The 4259-nt window shown below is 43.1% G+C and overlaps 1 pseudogene; it reads right to left on the reverse strand.

The window, feature by feature from the left end:
- Positions 1-3392: 3392 nt before the first annotated feature.
- On the reverse strand, positions 3393-3571 carry LOC122232169 (annotated as a pseudogene).
- Positions 3572-4259: the final 688 nt, after the last annotated feature.

A 4259-nucleotide genomic window follows, 5' to 3' on the forward strand; every position in this document is an offset into this window, starting at 1 on the left:
TTCACTTGCAAGGATTGTAACTCGGAGGCCTCAAATGCCAACCACTCTGCAGACACCGGGGCATCTAAATTGTAAATGCTTTAAGACAAAGGACCGTTAAAGACAAAAAACTCCCTAATGATTTCCCATAAGATAAATCCTGAGTTAAGGGTGTAATCAACTCTCAAAGCCTACCTGTCAGAGAGGACCCATGAAGGGATGGGGGGTGGGGGCGGGTAGGAATTGTTACTGATCCATGATCACAGCAGCGGACTCAGGGAACAAGCAGGTAAGCCCTGGGGCTCCGAAGGCCAGCTTCCCTCTCGGTGGGGACCAGGGGTCCCGACGAATAGAGAACAGAGTTCTGGGCTGGCCTGCCAGCACTGTTGCCCAACAAACTCAGATAAACTCGGCTCAAGAGAAGCCAGACAAGGGTTTGGAAGAGAAAAAAAGGATTAATTGGGGGGGGTGGGGGGAGAGGCAGCAGCTGGGGGAGGTAACAGGCTCCTGTCTTAACAACCCACCTCTCTGTGGCAAGGACACCTAGGGTTTCATGGGAGAGTTTGGGGACAGGGGGAGGGGTACGTGCAGGAGAGGAGGCAGGGTGCTCCGTCTTGGATGGGGGTGCATAGCCACAGGCAGGGAAGGGCACCTGTGGGGGTGGTCTTCTAGGCCTTTCGTTATTGCCATCAGGGCTTTTCTGGTCTGCTGGTTGGAATGTTCTTGCAAAACGTCTTGGTCAATGCCTCAGGGAAGTGCGATAAAGAGTAAGTACAAGGGGTTCTAGTTAGAGCGTGTGTGGAGCTCCGTTTCTGGTTCTCCCTGTTGTGTCTACACCTGAGCAAGAGGGCTCACTGGCGGACGAAATAGTGAGTCAGCATGGGGTCATCTTTAAGATTAAGTCGTGCACTCATTCAGTCTTTCACCCATTTATTTATTTGACAAGCCTTCATAAGAACCTCCATGCTGTAATCTCACGGTTTGTGAGACCCTCCGTGCTAGCTCCGGAGAGACAGAAATGAGAAGGAAAACATTTCTGTTCGCAAGGAACCCAGCCACCTAGCTGTTTCTCACTCGCTGGAAGACATATGAATCACTTGGAATCTGAAAATGCAGATCCCTGGACACCGCCACAGAGTCTCATTCACTTTGGCTGGGGTGGATTCTAAGAGTTATCACTGTGGGGTTTGGGGCGGGTTTTTTTTTTAATGGTAATCATGATGCCTATACTAATCAGGCACTTAGTAGCCAGAGGACCCTGTAAACCTTTTCCGCATCCACCAGTTGGTCAAGGGCACAAAATGGTCGGTAAATTTCCTTCACGGTCTGTCAACAAGAGTCAGATTCTGCCGTCATCACTCTGTTTGAGCTGAGGCACATGACTTGACCTCTCTGAGACGCAATTTCATTTGAAATAAAATGGAGATGATATTTCTTATCCCTTGGGATAATTTTGAGAATGAAATGAGATCATGTATGTCTGACACCTAACTCGGCACATAATCGGCTCTCAATAGTTGCGATAGTGATCATTGTTACTGTTGGTGGTGTTAACACTACCATTGTGATCAACCAGAGTTAAGTTCTATTAATCAATATTAGTTACATACAAATGTGCTATGTTGATAATAAAAGTACGTATTTACTACATTAATCGTATTAATTATACTATACATTAATTATGTTCATGCAGATACTCAACAGAGATTATGATCTTGATGAATCCAAGAGAGAGATTCATGGAATTTTCTATAACAATACTGAAGGCCTCTTCTGAAAAATCCTTCCATTTCCTACCGGCTGCGATTTACCATCTGTCTTCATTTTGTTGCTTTTAAACTTAAGTGGTTTCAGGGCAGCTGGGTGGATCAGTCAGTTAAGCGTCAGAGTCTTGATTTCAGCTCAGGCGATGCTCTCGTTGTCGTGGGATCCAGCCCCATGTCAGGCTCTGTGCTGAGTGTGGAGCCTGCTTAAGATTCTCTTTCTCTCCGTCTGCCCCTCTCCTCTGCTCACGTGCTCTCTGTCTCTCTCTAAAATTAAAAAAAAAATTTTTTTTTAGTTAAAAAAATAAACTTAGGTGGTTTCAAAGCCAAATGAGGAATATAATCATCTTTCTCCCCCATTGTTTCCAGAATTTCCATCCAGCCTAGATGGCTCAGTTGACTGAGCATCCAACTCTTGATTTCAGCTCAGGTCATGATCTTAGGGTCGTGAGATTGAGCCCCGTGTTGGGCTCCAGCTGAGCGGGGAGCCTGCTTGAGATGCTCTCTCTTCCTCCCTCTCTGCCCCTCCCCTGCTCATGCACAGATGTGTTTGTGCACGTGCTCTCTCTCTCAAAAAATAAAAATAAAATTAAAAAAATTACAAAACATGGAAAGTCCTAGGAAATGAGAGAGTGATCACCCAAATAGTCACCATCTAAATATAACCGTAATTAAAATTTGGTGCTTATGTAACTGAACTCACATGACTTCACTCCTTGGTGAGTCATAGGTAGAGACTGGTCTATGTGGTCACACAAAATAAACTTTATGGGCAGCAAATAAGGAGATCACGGGGAATAACTTCCAAAGCCGGGAATCCCCAATGGGATGGGCTCCTTTCACATAGGGTTAGGATGAATATTTAGAGAGAGGAGCCTCGTCATCCAATATGGAGGTAGGCATAAGGTCGTACCTGCACCTTAAGGAAACATGCTTATACACAGGTTGTATGTTATGTAAATGAGGCTTCTGCTCCTCCTTGGGTGGAGATTTTAGTATTATAATGAGGTAGAGGTTAACAGCTGGTCACAGCATGGTCCTCTGTGCAGGTGTGAGTCAGGGGTTGAGTTCAAACTGGTCTGGGTGGTCTGGGCCACCACAGCTCTCCCTCTGGCAGTCATTATTGCTTGAGGGGTCGTTTCTGTTTCCATCATGGGATGCTGTGCCCATCATGGGTTTTTCCTGAGTTAAGATATAAGCTTAGAAGTAAGTTCTTAAAAAAGAACTTTAGGAAAGTGTGGACAAATATAGACAGGTATATGCAGGTGGGCAGTAAAGTTCAGGTCTTGGGGTCAGTCATGAGGGGTTTCTCTTTTTCTTTCTTTTTCTTTTTCCTCTTTATAATTTGTTTTATCACTGGGCTTCAAAATATATGCACAATTCACATCGCTTTTCTCTCAATATTATATAATAGAAATTTCACATAACACTTATAAACATACTTGGTGGCTGAACAATTCCATTCTTTCTCACCCATAATTTATTTTATCGATCTCTTATGTGGTAAATTTCACTATATTAAGATACATAATCAGGAATGATTTTATAATATATTTTTTTATTATTACACATATATTGTTTTTCCTTTGGCTAGACTGCTGGAGATAGAATTACTGAGTGAAAGATACGAATTTTTTTTTTGTTCCCCCCAGGGGGTGCACCGTTCCTGGACTTACAGCAATACCAGGTTGATGCATGGAGGGAACAGAGCAAGCTCCTATTCCCTCTTCTAGTTCCAAAAATCTATTTAATATATTGTCCTCAGATAAAAGATGCATCAGATATTACACTGAAAAGAACAGATCTTAGCCAAAAGGCCAAGAAGCAATAAGGCATGAATATTTTTAAATTTTTTTTTAACGTTTATTTATTTCCGAGACAGAGAGAGATAGAGCATGAACAGGGGAGGGGCAGAGAGAGAGGGAGACACAGAATCCGAAACAGGCTCCAGGGTCTGAGCTGTCAGCACAGAGCCCGACGCGGGGCTCGAACTCATGGACCGTGAGATCATGACCTGAGCCGAAGTCGGATGCCTGACCGAGCCACTCAGGCGCCCCGATGAATATTTTTAAATTTGCAAGACATGCTAATAAATTTCTCTCCATAAAGGTTATGCCAGCACTCACTCCCCTGATCAGAAGAAAAGGAATTACGTTATCTGATAACTAGAGATATTAAGTGTGCTTTTTTAATATATTGGCCATTATATTTCTCTTTCTGCCAATTCTACATTCCCTTCTTTTGTTCAGCTGTCTATTGGAGACTTACTTGAAGTTGACTTCCTTCCTTTCTTTTTTTCCTTCTTTCCTTCCTTCTTTCTTAGTAAAAATTTATACTTTCTGATTTTTCATGGAATGAGTCTTGAATATTAAGTTTATTGCCTGGTAAAGTGGAACCTAGAAGCATGTTCCCATGCTCTCCCGCAGTAGTATTATAGAAGGATTCCAGCAAAGTTCACTTTCAGAATTCTGTTTGATGACACGTATGTTAATATTTTCTTTCCCAGGAAGACCCCCA

Source organism: Panthera tigris, chromosome D2 (assembly GCF_018350195.1).
Source record: "Panthera tigris isolate Pti1 chromosome D2, P.tigris_Pti1_mat1.1, whole genome shotgun sequence".
In the NCBI taxonomy this organism is placed as follows: domain Eukaryota; kingdom Metazoa; phylum Chordata; class Mammalia; order Carnivora; family Felidae; genus Panthera; species Panthera tigris.